A 27,407-nucleotide genomic window follows, 5' to 3' on the forward strand; every position below is an offset into this window, starting at 1 on the left:
ACTAAGTATCAAGCGCCTGGGACTGTGCCGCTGCCAAGGAAGGGTGAGTTTGGAATGTAGGATGAGACACTAATAATAACAGTATAGTATTGGAGGAATCGATGAGGCGTGAAACTACTATCTTGTAATAATACTTTACAAAACCGATTCTCCCAACGCAGCCCAATGGTCCATAACAACAATGGGAGGCTAACATACCCTTAACATTCCTACACCATAATATATGTTGACATTCATTTCATACTGCATGAGCATCACCGCCGAATGACTGAAAGCTGAAGCTTGTTAGATGGTTAAATTTCAAATAAAATTGAAAAGTAATGGCAATTTAAGACTGAGTGAGGTGGTACAAGCATTTCTCTTACACATCTCTGTTAAAAGGATGGTATGTGTTAACTCAAATTCAACTTGCTAATTAGTTTTACTTTGACTAAAACAGGACACTTACTGAGAGTAAGTGCGCTTGATGAAACAAACAAGATCAAAATAGTATATCAAACTAAAACGTGAACAAATTTTCCCATCTTGAAGAGCCGTGAGCAATTAATGGGGCATGTTTTTGTTTTATTCTAATAGTCTGACTATAAATTTTAAGAGAACTCAGCTGCATTCAAAATTAATGTATTCAAATTGGCAATAAGACTTTCAATCTAACCTAAACCAAATGTACGGTGTAATCAATATATCTATTTCCTTAATGTTAAGATAGCTCAGGTCTTTCAAAGAAATAATCAAAAATCATGAATCAATAACAAAAGTATCTGTGTTTATTATAATTCTGTCAGTGATAGTATAATGTCTTTCAGAGCTACATCCAAAGACATATCGACAGAACATATGACGTGGAAAATGGTTAAATATATAGAACTTCCATCAGCTGTGATGAAGTCTTAAATATCTTCTTGTGGAACAGGTGGTAAAATTGTGCTGAAACTGTTATCATTATGTTTCCAGGTCACATCAAAAAGTATTCAAAGGCTGGAGGGCAAGCCACACAACATGACTGGTGTACCGCAACAACGACTACAGAAACACACACTTTAGTCAAACGGGATTGTAGAGCAAAACCCCAAAGAAAGTAAAGTAGTAAAGACAAGAGCATACAAGGTAGCATATTCATATTTCATATATTCAGCATATTTCAGATAGTGAAACCATCAAATACCAATATTTTATACTTTATATAGTACCACTAATAAATCCCTCCCGATGACACAAAGAGATGAAATGCACTAAATATAATGACCATCTTGCTTTAATTGTTCAAATTGTCTCTCTTTTTAAGGGGACAGGACCATTACTCCAAAGTCACCACTTATCAGCAGTATCACTGAGGATTAATGGCTTCACTTGTGCTACTGAGAAATGTTTAAGTTGTCCCGATTATCAGTGCAAGAAAAAAGAATAATGGTTGTTTGTCATTGTGTTAAGCAGCGAGAGAGACTAATGTAACAAAACACTCAGTTACGAACGTGATTAACCCCGTCTGGGGAGACGAATGGAATTTGTCCTGTACTGTGCACAGCAGTCGAGCCACAGGCTAAAATGAATGCTGGTCTTCAAATAAATTGTGTGTCAGACAAACTGATCCATAGGTGAATAAACAGTAGCTACACTATTGTGTATAAGTATGCTTACTGAAAGAAGAAAAGGCAACAAAAACAAATGTATCTACAAGCAAAGAGGAAATCTAAACACATTAAACTCCAATGTAATATTCTCTATTATTTTGGTGCAAATTCAGATAAAATAAAATAAAAAAAATCACAATGGCAAAAAAAACATTTCGATTGGAAATGTAAGTTGAGAATGTATGTTTGCAACAAAAGCAATTACCACCAATTGCTACCATACTCCCCATTTAACACATTTATCTGGTGAAGGATTTCTTTCCAGCGTTACAGTCCCTGAAGCTTTTGTACTGGCTGTGCAGGCTTGTCCCCGCTCCAGTAATCCCCTACATTATTTTCTTTGTCTGTCACCTTTACAGTATCTATTAGCTACCCTCTACTGTTGTCTGTTTATTGAGCATTTTCTCTTCCTTTTCGCCATGAATGTTTTATATATTAGAGGGAGAAGGATTGTTCTTTGCCACGAGGCCAGCGCGTGGCTGCAGTAAGACAAATTGCTCCAGAACGTCTAAATGGCAGTCAATGATAACTCATTGTAAGGAGAGTAAGTGACTTCCAATGGAGTGGATAGGGGACAGAGAATAATGGCAGAGCACAGGTGAAAAATAGATGTTTGGCTCGGTGTAATTACTCCATTAGGGGGTTCTCTGTTAATCTACCAAACCACAGCAAGTGTTTGTACAGCAATGAGGAGGTGACGGGCGAAAATGACTGCGACCGGACAGGAGGCCCTGCTACCTCCCCAATCACAACACACACTATGAAGTGTTTACTAATGGGTAAATGTACTGTCTGTGCTCTCTACACAGCAGCTCACAAGCTACTCGTAAGCGTGGTTATAGAGGCTTTGACAAAGTTCATCATTGAGCTGACATATTAATTACCTGCAATGATGCCCCCTGTGCATTCAGAGTGTCATAATTGTGTGCAGGAAGATTGATCATCTGTGGACCTGTTAACATGAAATCTAGGTTAGAACAAAAAAAATAGGGACAAAGGAAAACCCACCCGCTGGAAATCAACACCCCCATTCCGCTGATTTTCAGACGAACATAATGGTAACAAATTTTTTGACCATTTGGTGTCTGCTGCTTCTGCCTGTGGCAATTTAGACAAAAGGAGCCTGGGAAAAAAAGGCCCAATATGGTCTTAAGAGTTTATTCTGACCACACAATCTGTTTTCTTAAGTCAACTTTTAAAACACCGCTACGAGCGGTGCCCACAGCTTTATCACTGAAGCTCAGATTGACCTCATGTTCACCTTCATACTATTTCCCATCTGTTTAGGTTCCACCCTAGAATCTATCCCAGTTGGCTGCAGGCCCACTTTGCATTGGGCTTTCTCAGTGGAACCATGAACAAAACCCTGTAGGAGCAAAATACTCTCTGGTTGGCCTATTTGAGATACATTTCAGCTTGCATCTCGGCATTTCTTTCAACACGCGACAAGCCTGGACTTTTCAGGCTATTTTGCCAGTTTACAAGAAAATAAAAGGGCAGTTACCCCAATTTTACTAGAGATTTTCGTTGACTTAAATCAGTTCAGATTAACAACATTATGCAGGGTTTACTATGGTTATGAATAGAATGATGCGGTCAATTCTGCACTTAACTTTAAGGGATTAAATGGCCGCCATATAGTGAGGCTGCTGAGGAAAACATATACCAATATACCGACAAATGATTACATATACAGAAAATAAATCTGTTATTGTTTCTTTTAAATGCATCATACACTTTCATTTTAATAGAAAAATAGTTACAAGTGAATTACAGCTACAGCCTTATACGGCTACGATGCATTATCTACATCCTTGGTTTTAGACCCGCTAATACAAATCCTCACAGCGGCTCATTAGAGAGAACTGACCTTCAACTAGCTTAAAAAAAACCTTGAAAGCTATCAGCAGGCAGGTGTTCATAGTTCCAAATATACAAAGGCATCAATATTGGAAAAATATAAGGGGTCCAGCTGGACAATTTGCACTGCCCCAAAAGCCACAGGTTGCGGTAAGGGGACTTCAAATGCTAAGGACAGTGAGAGGTGCCATTATCACTCAGAGCTGAAAACAAGCACGGTGACCCGATTAAAGCGAGAATTTCTGGGTCACGGTCTTGTTTTTCAATGCTTAATTCGTCTATCGATAGCGACACGGTCCACGGCTTGCACCTACCTGTAATATTATCTTTCTAAAAGTCGTGGGCCAGACAGGGCCCTTGTCATTGTAACCCAACACGGAGTGCGCGTGTGTGTGTGCGCGCGCGCCCCTGCAGCGTGCTCGCGGGGAGGCAGCGCGAAGAGGCGGCTGCGGCGGGGAAGTCGCGGGCTGCGGCGCCGCTCAGTGGACGTTCCGGTGTCGCTCCTCCTGCTGCTGGAGCTTCACGGCAGCCTTGCGGGTAAGCAATAAATACTCTCTTTTTAAAACTTGAAAACTTTTGTTTTTATTTCTTGTTACTTATTATGAATAATTTTGCGTTTAATGCATGCATTTGCATTAGGTGTTTTCAGGGTTGATAGTTGGTTTAAGAGTAAAGAAAAAACACTTTTTCTGTAAGGGATGTTATAATCGAAAAACATAGTATTTGTGTTTAATGTTTCAGATTGTGCTATAGGCTGCTGGAGTAATTTGTCATCCACACTGCTTTAGGTGAGTATCATTTTATAGTCAAATTGAGTGATGTATATTGATCGATAGAACTATTCATTCATAAATATGTCTGCAGTGGCATTACTAGTACAGATAAATATGCAGGAATAATTTGGACTGAGACAATTTTACTTCACCTGAGCCGAAACCATTGGCTTATTTGGGTGGCCCTTGGTGTACAGCAAAAAACAAGTTCATACAGTGTCTGTGGTCCAGCCTTCTCAGGGCTTCCTTTGCATCAGACGCGCTGGCTTTCATCTCATGCTAATGTAGTACAAAAAAAGATATCTCGCTTTAAAGACATGGCAGTGTTAAAAAAGGGCTGTGCTTAGTGTTTGAAGCCATAAATGTGACAGAAGACTTCAAGAGGAAGACCCAAGACTGGCAGTCTAAAGATGAGTGAGCAGCGGACAGGCAACATGCTTTTTTTCCATCCAGAGGGATATTCTGTGGCCAAGCTTGATTATTAGAGATGAAGGACAGACTGAGAGGATGTGGGACTGTTAAATCCTTGAATCCTTTCACCAAAGCCCCATCTATAACATTCTTTTGCACTTCTCTGTGCATTTAATGTGCACTTTCTTTTTAAGTCGGAATGAACTTCAGATACTCTGATGATATGCAAAAAGCAGTGAAATATGAAAATATAATTAGGGACTCTATAGTATCCTACTTAGGTATTTAGATATAATTCTGGGATATGAATTTAAATTATACCCGAGCCAAACCCTGTACAGTATGACTAAATTGGTTGGGAGGAACTCACAGACTCCAGTAACTAATAAATACACTATAAACGTAGACAGCACTTCAACTGTGGTGTTATGTGAAACCTTGGCTCTGCAGCTAAAACCTCTGCTCCCCTTGCTTTGAGAGACTGTGCTTCATGTCATGCCCTGTCCATTATTGCCAGCGTATTTGAAAAGTGCTAAGACTTGAAACTAGTCCCATATTATTTCAGGACGGACTGAATATTTCACGGCAGGAGGCACAAAATGAGACCTTCCCTCAAGAGACTGCCTGCAGTGCATTCTACTTGGTGCAGCAATCGGAAGGTCTCACACTGTGCAAAACACACTTGAACAAACAATTATATATTTAACTGCCACAGATTTTTCTTTTTTTTATGTCTGCAGGGAAAATGGGAAAGAAATACAAAATCGTATGATACTGTAAATATGTAGAGCCCGAATACGGAGTTTTGTTCTTGCTAAGATTGGTTTCTGCACACACATCGGGGTACAGTGAGTAATCAGCGACCCATAAAATAAGGTGTTTTATCACCACCTTACGAGCAGGAACACATTCCAAGGTAACTGGAGATCCCTTTGAGTTACACCCAGAGCAGCAGGCTAAAAACAGGAAGCTAACCAGAATGATTCTCGAATCACCCGTGCCTGCTTGAAATTGGATCCCGGTCTTGAGAGAATAGCCAGCGACATTGTCGGTGTTCTGGTGCATGATTCCATAAATGTGTGACAGAGTAGACGGTGGACTCAGGTGTCTTGTCTCGTGACTGATTCAGGAGCAGGCTGTTGCAGAAGCTTTACACTACACTACAAGGAAAGTTATCAAGAAAGATCCACTTTGTTTGTATTTAAAAGAAACATTTTAGTATGCTTTTTTCACCCATTCTCCTCATAGATGTTTGAATCCGAGTTGAAGCATTATTCTGTATGATACCAACAATAACAGTACTTTAAAGATATGAATTGTGGTTAAAGAAAAGGCAATCTGCAAACCATTATCGGACCTTTTTTCCCCTCATTGACATTTGATTTGGATTACCCAACCTAGAATAATCTGTAAACAGTTATCCAACAAAAACAAGCACCCATTAAAATGTAAATTTGACACATAAAATGTATCATATTTCATAATATTGGACAAACTACTCAACTTGCTCCTAAAAGTAGATTTTGCAACAGGAAAAAAGTCAAACAACAAAGCTTTGCTTAATCATTAAAACGTCAGCTGAAGTGACCTTTGGGAAGGATCTATATCTCTGCTCCTGGCAGAAATGATGTGGATAGCAAGCAGTAGTGTCCTTTGTGTTTTGTGAAGATATTGAGTGTTTGAAGTGTTAACACTGACACTAAGCCTTTGGGGCGAGCAGGCGAAGGAAACATGTCACACAATAGGATGGGACTTGGATCTTTGCTTCCCCTTTTCTGACCTTCGACCATTATGGGTTTTAAGGGTTGCTGCAGGCCCAGCTCCTTGGGGGCAGTGCCATCATAACATGCAGAAGTAGTATTACATATAATTATAATAATTTGAAGCTTGAATAAACAATCCACATTCTTATTCCTTTTTTATAATTTGTACATGTATAAAAAAGTGAAATGTTGTTTGTGGTATGGAGCTATAGGTAAAGCTTTTCATTTGAAAATTGTTATTTCAAATGACTTGCCTGGATCCCATGTAAGTGAGATGCTCTCAACAATATCCTGTATGAAGGCAATACAATTTACAGTACAAACCTTTTGTGAGGTTGTGAAATTAGAAATTCTGTCCTCATTTTAAAGGCTCCTTTATTCAGCCTGCTTTTATCCTTGTGGTGACTTCGAGAGTCTCGGCCATCTATTAGGCATTTGCTGTCATGGAGATGACCTTTGTTAATGAATCTTTGAATTTTGGTTGACAATGTTTTTGTGTGATCTCTCCATATTATATGCCTCCAGTAGCTTGGCTGACATAATCCATTGAGGCCACACATAAAACAGTGTGCCATCTGCACCTGGAGCATGGCTATCAGCTTGGTTTCCTCCCAACCCCGCCCCCCCATCACAAACTGCCTTTGCCTCAGCTTTTTCCTGCCTGTGTGTAGCCTGACCCTGCTCTTCCCGTTCCAGGCTACAGAAGCCAAACCAAAGGCTGCTTTTAAGGGGGACTGTCTGCTCAAATCAAGTCACGGGCCTTTTAGAATCGGTTCAGAGATCATAGCAAGTAGAAGTCAGGGAAGAGGATGACCCTCTCCTCGAGGCTTGATCGGATCTTGGCCCAGTCAAACCCAGCAGGGCTCAGTCTCTGGACAGCTTCGTCTCTGCAGGGTTTGACTCTGTGATAGTGCGAATGAAAGAGGGCACCAAGAGAGCAGCAGTTCTGATGTGTCAGGCTCAATGTCCTGGCAGTCTCGCAGAGCAAAGTGGGCAAAGCAAAGGACACAGCCAGCAGGCATGAGGCCAAAACAAGACCCCTATATTGTGTGACACATTCTCTAATGGCTGTCTTTTTGTTTTAAATTTATACATCTGAGACAAGTTGGGGCAAATGACATAGGTCACAAAATATACAAGACAAATGTAAGCATGCTCTTCAATAGAAGGAATAAACATATGGTTTACAGTATTTTGTAATGTTTAGCAGTCTAAAATCATAAGTTAAAAAACCTGTTGATTACGGCTGCAAACATAATTCCCTTTGCTATTAGTGTCCATTAACATCCATTGATCTATCACATGTTTCTCTTATCGCCAGCGGTAATTTCTTCTTCATGTTTTGAAAAAACTTTCTTGTATGAAAAAGGTTCTTTCTGAAGTCTTTCATATTTTGTCAGAAAACTTGAATTTTGTTTACTGTAAAAATGGCTACATGTGGGAATAGAGAGCTACTTCTGTCTTGTTGACACACAAGATTATTCACCCCGTGTTTCTGACCCTTCTCTACTTGACTTGGTCTACCCCCACTCCCACCTCCACAGATCTCAGCATTCATTAAGATTACGTATTTACTTTAAGCCCGCCGCCTCTTTGCATAATGGCAAGCAGGTTCCCCGGCTGGCACAGTGTGTTTTCAAGTGTTCGGTGAGGATAGGGCTGAATTTTAAACACGACGCGTCTTGCCTCAAAGTTGACCTTGCATATAAAGCCCAGTGATCTCATTCTTCGCTTCAGTGGAAAGCTGCTGATTCGCTCTGTTGGAGTGTTACTCCTGTAAGAAAGGATCCACGTTTGGCCTGCATATCACTGCAAGCTACTTCTACCGACTCCTTCCTTGCTCTCTTTTCACCTGAATGAGAGGCCAGAGAAAATGGCTCAATTCCTAATGCTTTGATGGGGACAAAGCGAGTAATCTACCAACAGAGAATATAACAGCTGAATGCAGGACAGGAAGCAAAATGCAACTTCAGTGTGGCAAGACTTATCTCCGCAGTTATTATTTTACAAAGATAGTGAACTTGATAAAACTATTGCTTACGTTTGGAGCCTGCGGATCATGTGTCACAGTTAATCTTGTATAGTGTTAGAAGTCACGGTTCCTTGTGTCAACCACATCTCCCACAAGCCGATGGCAGTAAGTGGATATCGCCCAGCTCCCAGTGGATGTAACTTTATCTCAGACTAACTTAAGTCCAGTGAACTTTAAGGTCAGCAGAGGTCACACAAGTACCCACTTTACATTAAGGCCATATTGCTCATCCCATTCATGTAGATCATAACAATTATATTAAATACCCTTGAGCCTTTTCCTGGCACTTGACAGCTTTACTTGGCAAAACTATCTATTAGATCGCAAAGGACAGGCAAAGTTGGAAACGATTCTTAGACAATAGCCCCAACATGCTGTGTCTCAAGAGTCTACAATGAGTTGCCTAAAGCCTCAATTTAAGGCATTTATGATGAGAGTTTTATGAGAACTATTTAAGTGCCCAGCATCATGATGGTACCATTTCCTCCATGGCTTTATGGGACTGACGGCATTTATAACAGTGACACCCAACAGTTACTTTGATACTGTGCCTGTCAGTCTAAGGCATCGCCAAGCTGTCTTAAGCGTCTCAGGGTTAAGAAGGTTAATATTGCCTAGTGCTCGAAATTCAAATGATGACAGGATGGGTTCATTGATGAATGACTGATAATTGACCCCATATTTCACTTGTCATTTTGTCCGCTAAAGCCTTCTCAGACAAGGTTTGTCAGAAGAGGTTTGCAGCTTAACCCCTCAGTTGTCTCCCTCTCTCCTCACCACAGCGGATGATTCAGTCACTAATCACAACTCTTCGTCAAATCAGATTAAAACTGGTTGTGCTCTATGGTCTTAATGCATCTTAATCTAAGAAATATGGAAGTGTATGTCTGTGCAGTTATAGTTTTATAAATGTCTGTTTATAACATGAGATATGCTTTTGGACACATGTGCATGTTTGGTAACTCAATAATAAGGTGGTAAAGATTTGCAGCAAGACTAAATGTACAAAACAAATAAACATTGACTTGAACACTTTCCCCAGAAGAAATCGTGAGGGAAAAGTTTAAAGCACAAAAATTCCAGTTTTTTATTTCATCAGTCAAAAAGAAAACACAACCAGTTCTAACCAAATGTTTTATAAAAACAACATCATTTGTATGTAAAGTCTGTAGTTATGAGTGTATTAATTAAATGCTTTTCCCTCATTTACATAATGCTCTATAGCAAATTTCACATCTTTTTTTCCCCTTAATGCACACCACCAAACGGCTGTTTAGCTGTTAATTTAACATATTTCCGCGTTTAGCAACTATTTTCCAAATGCATATTTACAAATCGTGGAGACCTAACAAAGAGCTAACAATGGAGTTAATATTAAACGTTCATTTGGTGGGCAGAAACATACGCTAAAATGAATGCTCATGTTGCTCTGTATAAATGTAGGAAATGCTAATTAGTTTGCCGTATCAATAAAAAGGCTGGTAAAATTGCAAGTTTTAATATCAGCCAGTGAACAATATCATTACTGAAAAATGATATCATAATCAGTTTAATCATTAGATGTTTCAGAAGAAGGAACTACACTGTCCTTCAGTTAATTAATGCTTTTACCAATCCATCTGGTTAAAATGCTCCCTCAATGAAATATGTTTTAATTGCTTTGAAAACAATACATAAATATATTATTTGTTATCTGAAAAAACAACTTAAAGGGAAGGCAAGGTTACTTGCACAATCTGTTGGTATAATGTCTTGTCTCTTGATAATGACCTATAGAGGAAGACACATTGAGGCAACAATGCATGCATTACCTCTGTACTGTCACATGCTATATTGCCAGATGGCTTTCAAATAGTAACCTCATCTGCTGGTGGTAGGCACATATTTTGCCATGGCTTTGATGAGGTCTTGACACCCACGTTTTGCCTCTGGGTTTTTGCTCTTTCAGGAGTTCAGCTTGGTGAAACCTTACAGTTATAGGAGAATATGTCAGTGGTCAGAGGGCCTTCAAGTCATGACAAAGCTGGACCCAAGTGAACAGTTGCATAAACTACAGTTTGGTCAAAGGACAAAGGGTAAAACATATGGTCTAATCTAAAAAGGTGAACTGAATCAAACGGAATCTGATACAAGGGTGCAGAGAAGTTTGGGGTCAGTATTAGTCATCTCTTAAGATGTAGATTATGGGGAAAAAAGTAAATCTAAATGTGAGCCTTGTTTTTCATCAACTCAAATTAAGTAAAAACGCATTGTCGGCAATAGAATATTTTTGTTGTTGATGCTTCAGGATGCAAAGTATGTCTTGCTGACACTTTCCATTAAACAGCTTGTCTTCACATTGTCTTCATTCTTTGTTGAAAAGGAAACCAAACTACGACCCCAAAAATGGCCTTTTTATTGACAATTCATTTTAATTGATGTCTTCACATATAGAGTGTCCTAACTGCAGCACACTCACATTTGTAATTTCAAGCAAAACATCACTACTATCCAAACACCCAAACCTTTCCTTTTGCCCCATATGATGGGGCCTACTGGAGCAGACAGCATGCCCCTGTTAGGTCTCCCTCCTGCCCAGCTACGGCACCACTGCACCCTACAGCCATTAACCACCATTACCAGGCAGGGCCATTTCATGGTCAAAGAGCATTTTAGTGTTAGCTCTCCCTCGGGCGACGGAATCAGCCAAGTGAGTTTCAATCCTGCTCTACTACATATGCTATGTTTTACATTTTCTCCCTTTACAGCTTATTTTGAACATCTCCCCGTTGTGCTCTTTGACTCGGCAAGTGTGAGTTGGTGTAATTCAACTGTACATGATCAATGGCATGTATGTCTGCAGTGAACTGTACAAACAAAGAACTGTGCAACACAAACTAAATTTTTTTAAAACTAAATTTACAGTAATACCATGACATAATGTTCAGAGTGTTCGGAGGACGAGCTTCACAACCTCACCACCACAGAAAGTGTTACTGTATCCACAAGACAATTCAAAGACATTATGTGAAGGTTAAACGTATGATAATATTGACAAACAACAATTGTCGCTGTTTTATGATTATTGGCCTAACCAACTAATGATGCTCAATAGACTTAATTGTCTTTGCATTACAACACTACACAATGTTTTTGCTATCAGGATGAACCCTTTAACCCCATCATTCAGCAAATGGTTGCAAAGGTCGGGCAACTCTTGGGGAGACAGTGATTACAAAGTAGGGAAGTGGGTGAGGGTGAGGGTTCCTCGTGGCTAACTAAAAATGCATTCCAAAATCACAGTACGGTCTTCTCCGTAACATCTCATGTGCAATAGTCCTAATTTAACAACCAGATATAATAGTTGACCCTTCCCAGAGGCCCTTTAATCAGTTAGTGGCCAATCAAAAGGTCTGACCAGATCACTTAATCAATACAGATTTTCTCTTTTTTCAGGATTTTATGGTCTGTGAGCTTGATATGTTGGATCGTGGTGTAACAGTAAAATGAGGGGATAGCAGGAAAAATACTAATACTATCTAAAACTTAGCGAGGGATCAATTCTGGATGTAAAGGCAGAGTGGCCCCCTAATGACGTGTGCAACAGTATCACCCTGCTATTAACTACCACCTCACACATTAGCCACAAAGGTTAGCAAGAGAGCCCATCCTCCCCACATCAAGTCACAGCAGTGGTCCCTCTTTTGGAATTCACAGCAAATCGGGTCTTCGGACAGTGACCCCAGCCCCGGTGTGACTGGTCTCCTTGAACCATAATGGTTGAGCAGCGGGTTAACCACATGCAAAGCTAGCAGAGCCTCTGGAGTCCCTGGGTCATCGTCCAACACAGTAGCCGAACATTCCTGTAACCAAATTTGTAGTTTAGTGGTCACCTAAAGAACTGAATAAGTTAAATGCATAAGAATACCTTCATCCTTATTGGCTGATGTGTATTCTTTTGCTGTAGATGGCGGCCGTATTCAAATCAATGTAATACATAATTATATTAATTGCTAAATACCCATTTTCTATCATCTTTTCTAATGCTACTCTGAGTGCATATTTGCGCTTTATTGCGACAGCACATGGGTCCAAATTCTGTCAACGCAAGTGCCGGCAATCCCCTTAGGTGAAGAATCAACATCTGGAATTTTTCAGAAATTAAGTAATCAAATTTGACATCAAGCTGGTCTATAAAGTTTGTTTCCAAGATCCAACAATCTGGCTGAACATGGGTATTGAGAGTAAACATTCTTATTAACAAATAGCCGTGACTTGTGGTGTACAGTCATGTAGAGCAGTGAAACATACCAGGCAGCTGTTACCAGCAGACCCCACTTATAAGTGTTGTGCACGGACTGTCGCGACCATCTGGCTATTACCAGTGAAGGTGAAGTGATGTAAAATTCTGATATTAAGGCTCAACCCAAGTATTTGCACAAGTTAAGCATTAAACTGATTCTAACTATAAAAACTAACCTGTCCTTGAGGCATTTAAACAGAAGCCTTGACTCCAGTAGAGGTCAACATAAAGTGACGTTCTAGCTTTTCATTTTACAGACACTGAAGGGAGGGAATCGAAATGGTTTGAGTACAGAAAGTCAGGTACGGCGTTATTCCCTTGTGCTTTAGAAGCTACCTGCTGATTGACGTTGGCAGAATATGGCAATGCCACTGGGTGATTCCTAGGATGAGAGCGAGAGACACCACCCACTGTCAAGTTGTACACCAGCTCAATAGTCCATCGAGCACTGACAGTCAGCACAGCTGTACATTTTACGCTACCTGAAGCCCAATAATTAGCATTTCTTTTTGAGCAATGAAACTGCACACAAATGCAATACACACAAATGCAAAACACACAAATAGACGCGCCACGCAGACAAATACTCAAATAATATGTGTTCATTCATCAGTTTTTTGTAAGCTGGAGCACAGGATTAAATTAATTGTGCAGGTTTTGTATTAATTTGTGTCAATGTTACACTTGTCAGATTGAAGTTGACAAGACGAGCCACTTTCTTGTTGTACAGTAGGAATCCAAACATGCTGGTTCTGCCTCATGCTGCTGCCGGATGGCACTCGGGAAGAGATCATTCTTGCCCAGTAGGAAGTTTCCTCTGAGTTGAACTAGCCAGCTGTTAGTTTATCAAAACTTGACTGTTTGACATATGTTGTATCCATGTTGTATAAAATCCATGACAATTTAGTTTTCCCAAATTGTATCTGTTCTTGGGATTTTCCGTCTTCATTTGTACATTAATGTGCATTAAGTATGTTTCCTACTCCAGCAATCACACAGTTCATGTACATTTTCAGCATTGCCGTAATTTACAAAATAATGTAATGTTGAAAGAGTCATATCTCTCCCCATGTTTTGTTTTTTTGTCCTAGAGGCGGACATAGCGGGACGAATCCGCAGGCCTCAGGACAAACCTCCCTGTCACAGGAGATGGAGAGCCTGGCCAACTGTGTTGACTGATTGTTAGCATTAGTGGCTGTGAGTGTGATTAATATGCCTGCCCCTCACATAGCACTCTGGAAAAAGAGAGGTGTAGCTTAAAACTGAACAGGGGTTGCCACATTTCACACTTTTAAAGCAGATAATGAATAACCTGAGCCTGGCCAGCTGTATGTGGAAGGATGGATGGCTCTTACAGACCAGGTGCTTTTGCATTAATTCCTCCATCCTAAATCAGAGGTAGGACGTGCCGTTCTAATGAGCTTGTTGTGTGGGATGCTGTGAGTGCTGCTGAGACTCTGTGAGAACACACTGTGCTCCAGCATAGTGAATTTGAGACAGACATAATTGCTGCATTGTGATGGTGATTTCTGCTCTTCCGCATCGAAAGCAGCCCCTTAGCATCTGCTTGTTTGCCTGGGCCTCCTGTCTGCGGTGGTCATGGCACTCCCTCTGCTTCCACACACAGCGCCTGTATCACTCACCAAACATTTGGACTCTAATTTCAGAAGATTAGGTCCCCATGCTGATAAGTCAAACATTGCATCACAGCCTTTCTGCTGTGACATGAAAGGGTGTCACTATGCTCTGGCACTGCTGACAAAAGGAAGTGCACATTTGCAGCATGCAATCCTGCTTATTTTAAGAGTTGTTGCCTCAGCAGAAAGCTTTTAGTGAAATATGTTTACAACATATATCTTGTTTACTGTGACTAAAACAAATGGTGCCAACATGTTGGACCGATGCCTCCAAACAAGCTGTAACAAGCACCCACATTTCTATCTGTTTATTATTACGTTTATTTTTGTTGCAATTAGCATGACATTGCTTAGAATACCAAACCAGCTATGTACCACATCCAGGGCGTCTTGCATTTTAGTGGTAGACGTGACATGATGAAATGTCACCTTCAGCTTTTTTATGTGTGAGGGTGTAAGATGGCTAATCGATTAACAGGGCCGCTCACTCAACATCTGTAAAAGGTTCATCTGTGCAGCAGAGTTCCATGGCTGATCTGGGCCCTCCCTCTGTGCCCCTATGGAAAAAGAGGCCTGCCAGAATGAGAAATGATGTCTAAGGCCCTGATTATTAGGATTAATTGTCTTTTAGTCATGCAGTGGAGCAGGAGTGCCAGGATAAAGCAAGGTGGAAATAATGGGGGCCAGCCAGCAGGCATCATGTTTTCTTTGCAAGCACAGTTTGCAGAATTGTTTCTATAAGGTGCTTTGCTCCATCGGCGCAATCTAGATTGGTGATAAGAAGGAAGTCATAATAACATGTAAAATTCTTCCTTTTTTTCAATGGAGAATTTATTTAATGTACTGACAAAACTGAAGCATTTACACCCAATTAAAAGCCATTTATAAAGCTTATAAGTAGAGCATCAAAGAGACAAATTCTTAGAATATCAAAACAGACAAAAACTCTTTCTTTGCTCTCCCTCCCATCTCCTTTGGGTGTCTCTGTGTTTTCTTTAAACTGCTTCTTTATAATGTATTTCTTACTGAAACTGACACTGACATTAAAGTTTGCCATTCATCCTGAGCAGTGAGCAAAAACGGATTTTCAGGAAAGTTTCAAGTAGAAGGCCGTTCTATTCACAAAACCACTAAATACCTGTCACTTCCCAGGCCATTCATTCATCATTATTAGACAATAAGTGGGGAATAGCCCCTCTATTACCTTTATGTACTTTGCAGAAGTGTGCCACAGATAACAGATGAGGCTAGACTTAAAAATAAATTACTTTTTTTACATTGAGCACAATTAATGGGCTTTTAGAAGCAGCGAAGCTCAGAGCATTTAGGGATGTGTCCTATCAACTCGTCCTGGGGATTAACCTATCTACTTTGCATTGGCCTCTGAGCACACGCAGGCAATGCTAATCTGTACACAGCCAGACAAGCCCCCTTCAATAACTTTCCAAAACTTCTGCATTGATGATGGAATATCTGTCAGCTGGTTGTCATTAATTTTGTACATGATAAAGGGTGCATTTACAACACTTGTCAGGTTTTGGTACATTTTTCTGGAACATCTATGTCTTGTTATACAAGTTTTGTGTAGCAAAACTTTGGTTAATGTAATATTTTTTGTCACACTATACATTTTCTAAAACTGTTTAACATCTCTGTTACTATACGATCAGCTGATACTCTGACTTGGTTATATTGCAGATATAAATGTGACACGCGTTCCTACAGAGAGAGGCACGCGGCCTCTGCTTTTACATAGTCAGAGTCCCTGTGGTCTTCCTTCGACAGCACAGCAGCTGAATAAAAGTCATAGGAGAAATGCTTTTGATTGTGGAATACCCTTCGAAATCCTACATAGCCTTCGGTGAAAACATAGAACAACAAGCAGATGTAGAGTACAGCACAATAGAGGCACTCAACATGAACTAATCAGTGTTTTGGGAATATATGAGACTCTTTGACTTTCAAAGCAGTCACAGGAGGGGAATAGTCTCCAAGTTGTTTGTCATCTGAACAAATCTTCCCTGCAGCATATATTCATACTTCCGATAAAGTGAATGGTTCAAAGGCTAAATAATGCTTTGCTCTAACATATTGCCCACACCATGTGGTGCATGTGTGTGTTTGTGTATGTGCTTGTGTATACATCTCTGTGTGTGCAATAGCACGTGTTTCATAATGATTGTGTGGTGTTTTAGACCGTGTGAGTGTGTGTGTGTGTGTGTGTGTGTGTGTGTGCACGCTGTTTGTATGCATTACTGTACGTGTTGGTGGAGGTGGCTGATGGCGGTGTATCAGCAAGTCACGGAACTGGAGGATTAGATTTACCATTTCAAAGATGCCTGTGTTTCGAAGGTTTACACACATACATGTACACACACACACACACACACAATCACCCACCCACACATTGCTTTCCCAGCTTGTCAACGTGCAACGTGGGCTGTGGAGGCTTGTGCGAACAGATGGGAGGAACCAGCATAAAATAAAGTTAAACTAGAACAGAATGACTATGCAAGTGGCGTGGCCGCCCTTTGTTTGCTAGGAAGGTGATCCTCAGCAGCTGGGGATGATGGAACGCATGATTAAAATTACCAGAGGGAATGATTAATATCTCCTTAAAGCACACACTTCCAGCATATCAATCATCTCATTACACTGGAAAAGTTAATTGTGTGAGGGGAGGGTTGAGGCCCCTGAACCATGAAAAAGTAGCCCACCCCTCGACATGTTTACTTACACAACAGAACAAACCCTATAAGTCTCTGTGTTGTGTACTGTATTTTGAGAGTTTCAACAGAAATAGGCCCCACTCAGCACTACTTGGATATTTTGTTTTCTTCCCGAAGGCATAAATGGCAAGGTCATGAACTGTGGGGCTGCGTTGGGCTGAAATTCCTGTGAGATGTGTATAATTAAAGGACACAGCCTTCAACTTTCATGCTCTCATGCTTTCACACGGAAGTAAATTTGTGTCACTAAAATCCTGAATGTGTTTGTTCACAAACACCACACAACCTCAGGTAATTGAGTGGCTGCAGAATATTTAAGTGCTAAACCATGACAGAATAAAGGGGGTGAAATAAACAAAAGGTGCATAAGGGGGGAGTAAAAGGGAGATAGTGTTCCGTGAAACTAAAGGTGGCCCGGATTGCCCTTGCCTTGCCTTCCTTTTCCCCTAGCTGCCAGTGTGTCCTACTCTTTGCCCTCTCTGCTCCGCTGCGCTCGCTCCCGTCCCCCCTCCCACCTCTCCCTGCGTGCCTACGCTGCCTGAGCCAGCTGCTCCCACTTCATCTTCAGCGGCGTCACTAGCCGGGGTATTAATCATGTTTTTCGAGGGGGACACTCTGCTATTTATCTCTCTGACACTTTCAGCATTCAGAGGCCCGTTGCTGGGCACAGCCCATTGAGTAGTAAGATTACACATTACTTCGCTCCATTGCTTCTCCCTGCCCTCTCCATTGACTAGCTGTTCGACGGTGGCATCGAGCTTGCACGATTGGACATAATTTATGCTCTACATGTATGAAAAACACTATTCTGTTTTTCTGTTTTCACCTTATGTATTTCTATTTGGCTAATGTGTAGCAGGCATACATGTAATAGCAATCATCTATTGGTTTATATTACCAGCACATGCAGTATTAGATACATGCAAAATATTGGTTGTGTAAAGTATGACTACATGTAAATGATTCAGACATTTTCCAGTTAACAGGATTTAGCAGCATTTCAATACGTATGTGGGCTACAGTCACTCGGAAAAACCGTGCATTTGCATTACTATGAGCCTAACTATTATTTCTCCTATATTAAAGAAGGTGACTACTTTCCGTCAGTGATGCACTCACACTGTATTCAACTTTCAATAAAGGAAGTCAATGGAAATGGTGGCATCTGTGAAATCCAATTACACATTTTGACCCTTTACTTTTTTCCTCTATGGTCCACATTGAGGCACTTTTTCAACAACACCAGTACAGCTGGTGCTGTAGATTCAAATCTAAATCCAATCCTCTGGCTTTTAAGTCGGCGATGAATTGCAGGGATGAATGCACCACATTCTCCTGATATTTGGTTCAGTTTCACTTTGATAGATGCACAAGAATCCTCGGGCTAAAGTAATCTACGAAATCTCCCCAATGGAAGTTTCTCAAACAAGTGAATTATACTGAGGATGAAGAAGGTGTCTTAGAAAAACAGGAAGCAGTTATGTTGGCTGATGGCCAGTCTAATGGGCTGATGGAAAAGCTGAATGAATGAGTGATTCTCCAGGGATCCCCCAGCTTTTGGTGGAGCTTCTGAATCGAGTGTCAACTAACTCCTCCTCTGCTGAAAATGGAGGGTAAAAGTGCATTGAAATACTGCCAAATAGTAAATCAAATATGTGTTCAAAAAGGAAGTGAACATTTTTAGAACAACAGAGTTAAGTACACCCTCAACCCTCAGCCTGCCTTCCCTCTCTCTCTCTCTCTTTACTTTTAGCGCTCCATTTTCAGTCTAGCGTTTTCTCCTTTAATCAATCACACATTAACAGGCTGATTATAGAAGAAAGTTATTTGTGTGTTGAAGACAAGATACAAACCATAATAATATATGTTATTGTACTATTTTGCCTGGGTTCTTAGGAAATGTTCAGAAAACGCTGCACCCACTAGGAATGTGGCATTGGTCACACCTGAGGGCCATCAGTTAATTGCAGGTAGAGGATATATCTAAGGAGCAGAGCAGACACTGGAGGAGGGACGGACACCGACGCAACAGGAGACAGAGGAGTCCCAGCAGCTGAGAAGAGGTAACAACCGGGACTCTCCTCTCCTCTCCTCTCCTCTCCTCTCCTCTCCTCTCCTCTCCTCTCCTCTCCTCTCCTCTCCTCTCCTCTCCTCTCCTCTCCTCTTCTCTCCTCTCCTCTCCTCTCCTCTCCTCTCCTCTCTTCTCTTCTCTTCTCTGCCCCTAACAGGACGAAGGAGCCGGTGACACAGTGAAGAAGACTGGGGGGCACTAACTAATTATTTCTGTTGGAAGTTGGCTGAAGGAGCCGTTATTATGACCATGTTATTAAAAGGACCCTTTTTGTTTTGCAATTACTGCCTCTGAGCCTCTTGTTTTATACCTGAATCTGGTCTCCCTTCCTCCGGGTTGCCACAATATTTTAAAATAACTATGATGTGTAGAATTTTGGCTTTAGCTTTAGAGCCCAGCATAATATCGCACCACCTTTCACCACATTAATTACAATAGAATCCTGGATCAGTGGATTTGTTTGCTGAGTTTAAGAAATTTGCATTGAGTTAAACTTAAACACAGATTCACATGGATTATTAGTCACACAGCATCTTGGCAGTGCTTGTTTGAGGGAATGGAGAAAAGGTCCAAAATGGAATAAAATAGCAGTTTATTGTCATCCATTTACTTTCATCATAAAAGAGAAATTGCTACATAAGGGTGGATGTTAACAAGCCTTCCAAACAGTATTCACCATTCACCGAAAGACATTTCCTTAATTCAAGCATTAGAAACATATTGAAGCTCAAACTCTCTGTTTGTCCTACAATTGGTTAGAAGCTCTTTAGGTTGCCTAAATGCAGGACTTTGAAAACAGCGTTTCACTGAAGTGAAAAATGCAGCAGCTGGAACATACTTGAAGCCCACTCCCACATCCCAGATGTTTTTACACAAGTGGAACTGTCGCCCTCCAGAAGTCTGTGCTGCTCAAAGTCCAAGCTGCTGATGAAGTGAGACAGAAAATGGCTAAATGGCGAACGTCTATGTAGTCTATCTGTAAAATGGTTTTATAAAGACCTACAAAGACTGACAGTTGGTGCAGAGGTGAGAGAGGTCGAGGTGCTCTGTAGGGGCCATAGAGACTAAATAAAGAGATTTCATATGATGTTAAAAAATTAAATATATCTAATGATGGAAGAGAGGGAGGTCAGATTGCATAGTGTCTTTGAGAGTGTGTGTGTGTCTTCCTGTGTTAATTTAGCAGAAGGGTTTTGGAATGTTAACCATCAGTCAGTACGTCAATGGTTCTAAGACTGTTGGCTTCTCTCTAGACGATGGCTCTCAGATGAAAGGCCCGGAGCCTCCTCAAAACCCTTGGAAATGGAGCAGGGTTTATAGCTAGCAGTGATAACAAGAATTTGGCTTCAAACAGGGAGAACATCAAATACCTCAGTGTTTGTGTGTGTGTGTGTGTGTGTTTGTTTATGCGTGTGTGTGTGCCAGTTTCCACTGTGTGTGTGCGTGTATGTGTGTGTGTCTGAACATGCTTGTATCTCTATACGTGCCGTGTACATTTTTCGTGTTTTATCCACTATTATGATATGTTTGATATGCGTGTTTGTACTTTACCAGCAAATCTCTCCCATTTCAGCTCCAATGGCACAGAATGTTGTGGCTGAGGCCACAGGATTTCAACATATGTTCACCTTTCTTTTGATGAACAGAAATTGAGACCATAAGAAAGGGGACAACATTTGGACCAGGGATTCACCAAAGGGAATGACATGAAAAGGAAAAGACTAGATGGCTCGTGAAACCCTGTCATGACCAGCGGAGTGGCCCATTCATCTGCTCTATTTCAGGGCATTAGTGGTGCAAAGGATCAACATTGTCAAGGCTACAAACAAGAACTGTTGTAGACTGCACTGCTGTAGATTCTTTCATGTGTCTCGAGGCATTCTTTTATGCGGTCGATTTCATAAGTGTCTTTTTGTAGGGTCATTACAACGGCATCAACATGAAGTGCAACACTTTAAAGAAACAAAACAAGAAAATAGTTCAACACTTTATTTTGATATTTCGTAACAAAGAGCTGACAGTGTGTCCTGTGCACATATCCTTTGAAATTACAAGTAATACGACTAATAATAAAGTGCTAGCGCGATTAATCACCTGCTACTAAATCTTGGAGGACTGCTGATATTTTATCTCTGAATTTTGTATTGATTCAGATCAGACGGTTTGAAGTTGTGGCATGACCTTTCTTTACAATTCCCCTGCTTGCGTCTCTCTTAGCATCTGTGTCTCTCTGCACTAGAAAGGCTCATTAATGGTTTCGCAGGTGCCTTTATTACTATGTCCCATCTTTGAACCTATGATTGATTGTTGGCATCGAGTGAAATTGGAAATGCTCCTTGCTGTGATTGTTTTGTTAAACAACTGCACGGCGTTTATTATAAAGGTCATATCGCATTGGTTCCCTGATCTAAGAATGTACGATCACAATCTACCCTACAAAATATATATATATATATATATATATATATATCTACATGTGCTATAGATATATAGAGTGTCCAACTTCAGCATTCAGCTTTAGAAATGATAAATAAAATGATTTTATTTTCTGCAGATATTAATATATTCTAAATATTCAGATATCTGTCTCAATAGCTCAATTTCTTTTACATTTTTGACTGTTGTTTTAATTAAGCCCTCATATTTAGCATATTATTTTTAATAACTGCACAATTGGATGTCTTTTACATCCAGCTGGAGCTTAAAATACATGGAGCTATCTCCAAATCGCTTTTTTTTTAAGTCGTATTCTTTTGCATAAATATTATAATTTTGTAGTATATTTCATGATTAAATTGATCCTCAGGCTGTATCATTAGATTGGGGATTCACTGAAGCTGTGAAATATATAACTATTGAATGCAAGCATTACTTTATAAGGGACAAGTATTTTACCAGAAGAAGTTATGATCAGCAGCAAATTAAAGTGTGCATACAAAACACTAATCTATATTAAATAGGTACAAGTTTAGTTCAGTTTAATGTTGTCATTCATATTCAAATATGCAGCAAAGGTAAAACACCTGCCTCAGGTTTGGAGAAAATGACAAAATTAGCTATCAACCACGATCGTACACAAGTCTGTAATTAATTGAATTATCAAAAGTAAGTACATCTGCTGCAGTAATCAGTATAATTGAAGTGTTGTATGTTTAATGAGTTGCACATTTAGGGTTCTGAAAGTGCCCCCACACACCTTCCAATTTTGTATTTTTATATTTAGTTAGTGTCCATTTACATTGATAATATTTAAATGAGATTAGAAATAGGCATATTATCTTCTGGTATGTTTGCACCGTTATATTTAATTCATGATGTGTTTATCAAACCAAGTAGAAGATTATCAAAGTCAGTGAGATGGTTCTCTGGTATCTCATTTAACTCTACATAAATGGTTTTATGTTCAAGTATCACAGGATTTTCAAGCATTAAAATAACACAAGTAGTGTTCAACAAGTGTTTTGCAATGACAAACCATCCATAGTACACATTACAGGCCAACATTTTGAACTTCACGATTTAAACAGCATTGTGTATGCTAAAAGAGGAAAGTCATTGATTCTTTAATGCTGTCCCAAAGAGTTCAGTGGTGGAGTAAAATAAAGAAGCCGTTAAACTCTGCAATTGCCAATAATGAGTCACCATCACTCAAATTACAGCAAGCACTGATTGGGTTTGAAGTAATGAAGAAAACAACATGATGGATCATCATCAAGGCGTGCTGTCGTGGTGTTAGAGCCCGGGCCTTGTGCTCTGACTGCTGGGGCAGTGCATCAGCTACAGGTGCCAGGACTGGACCATTGAGTCCTTGAGACATCCATCAAACATCAACATCTTGGAAACAACAGCGCCTCAAACATTCACTTTGATTTTACTGTACAACTTTGCTATGACCAACACCAAATGCTATACTAGGACAGATGTGCACACATAATTGCACTGTTAAAGAACTGAATATGACTGTAATGTTGTGTTTAAAATGCGAGCTTGTTATACATGGGCACTGTTATCCAGATGCTAACTTTTGTCCGTCTTTTGGCAGTCATTTCCACTTGAGTGGAAATTTGTAAAAGGCTGAATGTAATCGGTACTTTTCATAATCCCCACCATGGACGGCTTGTCAAGCGCCCACTCGCTCTATTATCATTTAAATACCTTGGACGTTCTTCACCAAGGTGCTGACAGAATGGTTTGAGAATAAGTCGTCTTAAAGAGAGAAAAATCCTTTTTGCTTGGTTTATCTCAGATAGCTCGCTTCAGATAAGAAGGAACACATTTAAATCACTTTATGAGGGATTTGTAAATGGTAAAACAGCTTGAGGTATCACAAAGGATCATTAATTGCTTAGTTACGATATTTCTAGTATTGTTTTGCGTTATAATCTTATTGACAAAATAAAATTGTAGGAATAGTCAAGCAACTCAACATTTGGGCTAATAACCTATTAGTATTGTATGAAGGAATTCTCCTTCTCTATATGCACTCTGTCAACTCATCTTCTCCCACTTATTTTCCATTCAACAGTTCAAGCAGCCTGCCTGCCCTCAATCTCAAGCAGGAGATGCAGGAGTCACAAGACAAAGTTTTATTGCTGATCCAATCCCTGTCTAGATTCAAAGCGCAGGAAAGCTCCAAAAGTTGCCTACTATCAATAATGAGGTCTCATTTACACAAATTACTCCGAACGCTGATTAGGTAATATCTAACAGAAAGGGCCACCTCGATCAATCATCATCAGCCTGCGGAGCGTCAATGGACATCGAAAGGTTAACCCAGATCTTGGAGGCCCTGCCAGAGTCAGCAGAATCAGAGTGGGAGGTCTCTATGCTGTCGATTGAGCAGCCAGACAATTAGGTAATGATTAAAAAAGCGGCACCTGGGACTCGATAAGAAAATGAGCCATCCCGGCATAATTTGAGAATGATTTGTTTACCAATCCATATAGCTGTAGACGAAAGTCACTGCAGTGCATTGTGTTATATGTAAGTCCTTTCTCAGCCGTGACAAACTTTCTTAAGTAATGCATGGACAACTGTAAAGTTGGACACGTTATGTCCTGTGTGTCTTGGAAGCGTATCTCTTTAGTACTATCTGTATCACGTGAAAGGGCAGAGAGCCACAAACATCCTTTAATCATGACTGTGTCACCCTCCTGTCAGCAAACCTGTCAGAGAACACTGAAAATGATCATGCAATGATGTTGAAAGGAACAAATAATAAGTTACTACTACTAAAATAATAAATAATACAATTGATTATGACTGAATTCTATTTAGCTACTCCAGTTTCAGGATCGTGGTATTTTCAATAAGCTGGTTCAGAGGGGGAAATAGAACGAGATCATCATTTATTACGATGCTGGATGGCTACAATAACTGTCCTCGAGTGTCCAGGATAGCAGAACTATAATAACTTAATGCAAAAGCTGTTAATAAATTCAGTCTCTTTTTTTTCTCTTTGTCCTCTTGCTTTTTCTTACCTTTTCCGATTGGTGTCACAATACTCAGGTTGGTTGCATATCTTTGGTATTACATAAATAAAGTTGTCAATCAGATTAATGGGGCTGTTAGATTTCTGCTAAAAATAATAAAGATGATGGATTACAGTAAACATTCACTGAACATTTTTTATATACAACCACCTTTAGAAATGAGTAAATCTGTCGTTTCATCAATGCATTTGGAATTTTGGACTAAGGAGTGAGATATAGAGAGGGGAAAGTGAAAACTTGTAAACGATTATCAAATCAAGTGAAATACACGTTTTTTTTTAATCACAATGGTTTGCATTAACTCTGTTTTTACAGAAATCTGAAGAATAACAAAAAATGCTGCAAAACAGTTAGATTGAGATCAATATGTGTTTGGACGTAACGATAGTTGAGCTGCTGTTGCATATATGCATTAAGAATGTCATACATTTTCAACACTACAAATTAGCATTCAGACTAAATGGCTCATATACTGTGCAGACCTCAAGTATAATGCCTTAACGTTCCCTCACCTCACTGACCATTTAGACCTCATCGGTGCACTTCAGCCAAGCCAAAGATACAGCGTAATATTCAAAAGTTTGCCGGCAAGTGGAATTAGCTCGGTGGGAAGTTATCTGCCGCTACATTTGAAAATAATAGCCCCAAGACACACGTGAAAATGTAACCAAGTAGATGCGCCGTGGACAAACGACACCCAGGGGGCAGACATCTTATCTGTGGCTGATGTTCTAAATTGTTGCACACATCCTGACATTTGCTCAAAGCAATTATCTCTTCTCTCCGTATGACGGACAGTACGGTGAAACATTATGTGGCTATCCATCAATGCCTTAATTGTGTCAGTTATAAAGACATATTGCTTTGAAAAAATAATGCCCGGTATTTAAGTAATGATTACTTATAAATTATTACTATAAAAGAAGAGCTTTTCACTGCAGTCTTCGGGTTTCAATAATAAACTTAAGTACCACATCTACATCTCTCCCCCAATTGTTTGACTAGTCGGGACAGGGATATGATGATAATCATTTGAATAATTTGACTTGTAATTTCAGAAAGTATTTGTACTACATTACCAATGAAAAATTGAACAAATGAGAGTGGATTATGAAGAGAGTGGTACTTCGATCAGCAAAAACATTATTAACGCGATCTTATAAGAAAGAATAATGAGCCATGGAAAATTCTGTCTTAAGCTTCATATATTGAAGACATTATTGGATATATTTGACTCCAGGATAAGTAGGATTTGCCACCAGCAGTGTCGTGACACAAAGCCCGAAATCTAATACCCCACTACTCTTTTTCACATTTTATTCAGCACCACTTGGAAGCTACCTCCATCCAAATATTTGCTCTTTGGAAAACCTTGTTACCCAAATCAGCTGGAGGCCCTCGGTATACATCCTTCCTATAAGGGGTGAGTGCCAGAGCATGCTGGGTGCATCCACTAATACAAATGAACTTCTTCAGATAGGTCTGACACTTACAGCAGCGAACAAACAGTGACGCCTCTTCATGTAATGGGTAGCAACGGGGCACAGCAAAGAAATGATGAGACACGAAGGGCCATTGCCTCCGGTGCCATCGGGCCGCAAGGATTAACACACGTCCCCCACAGTCAAGTCACATGCCTGCCCTGCTCCCCGCCAAACAAGTAGGGCTACAAGTGTTATTACGCTCACCTTTCAAAGAGGGTTTTAGATAGGGAGATCATTAAATTAACCGCAGGGCACTGCATTTGTGACCAGGAGAACATAAGCCACTAGAGGAGGGTGGCCTGCACCCTGTGTTCCTTGAGATGCGCGTACAGCCGTCCTCAGAGAGCGGGGACGACACACCGAGGTGAGCACAGGTCTGTAATGGGGTTAGCCGTTTGATCATTATGTGCTTAACACCGTAGATCTTCATTATCGGGGCTATTTTTCACTGAATTCACTTAGCTGAACACTATTTTTCCCGTGGCCCGGTTCAATATCTGGTACTTCACGCTAACTTGACTGGGAGCTCTTTCCTCTTAGAGGATGGTTGGAAGGTAATGAACGAGTGCCTCAAAGAATTTTTCAGCCATCAGTCTGCAGCCTTTCAAAGAGGAAGGTGATTGACAACATCCCATCAGTGTAAGTGTGCGGTGTATTATCATAGTTGTCCATGCTGTCGAACAGGAGAGGATGTCCCTGTCTTCAGATGATGCTTTTCATGAAGTGGTTCTGCCCGATCGTTGTCAATAAATAAATCTGATAATTGTCAGTGCAGACAGCTGTTTGTGACAGCTTTGTTGTCTTGACTCACTGCATCCTGTCATTCTCGCAGAGGGAAAAGTGAGTTTTATATACTCTGACTGCCATCCGGGGAGCAGAGACATTTGCACATGAATCAATTGTCAGCATCACTGTACTCTGACAACTCTGTGACAGCTGGAATGCGCTGAGAGTTGTTTTGTGCACATTTTTCTCAGCGGCATCCAAAGTTAGTGCAGATATTCTTCCCAGTCATTTGATTCAAAAAATCTGGAATATCAAGGTTATATCTATCATTATAAAAAAACAGAAGTGCAGAATTCTTAAGAATGATGGACTCTCAAGCAGAACAGGAAAGTAGATGAAACATCTTATTTTTTTTGCGGTTTCTTTTTTTTTAAAATATCTCCTCTTTCAACAGCTACTTGAAAGCGAGCCTCTCCGATTATGATTGTGGCTCTTGTTGCTCAAGATAACTGCTTG

At 40.2% G+C, this 27,407-nt stretch overlaps 1 long non-coding RNA gene across 1 annotated transcript; it reads left to right on the forward strand.

Annotated features, from left to right (window-relative positions):
* Positions 1-3,992: 3,992 nt before the first annotated feature.
* On the forward strand, positions 3,993-21,645 carry LOC119196745 (uncharacterized). The gene is made up of 4 exons (XR_005114335.2): positions 3,993-4,028; positions 4,233-4,279; positions 19,015-19,181; positions 20,763-21,645. It is a non-coding gene; the product is annotated as an uncharacterized LOC119196745 (long non-coding RNA).
* Positions 21,646-27,407: the final 5,762 nt, after the last annotated feature.

Source organism: Pungitius pungitius, chromosome 6, assembly GCF_949316345.1.
Source record: "Pungitius pungitius chromosome 6, fPunPun2.1, whole genome shotgun sequence".
Lineage (NCBI taxonomy): Eukaryota > Metazoa > Chordata > Actinopteri > Perciformes > Gasterosteidae > Pungitius > Pungitius pungitius.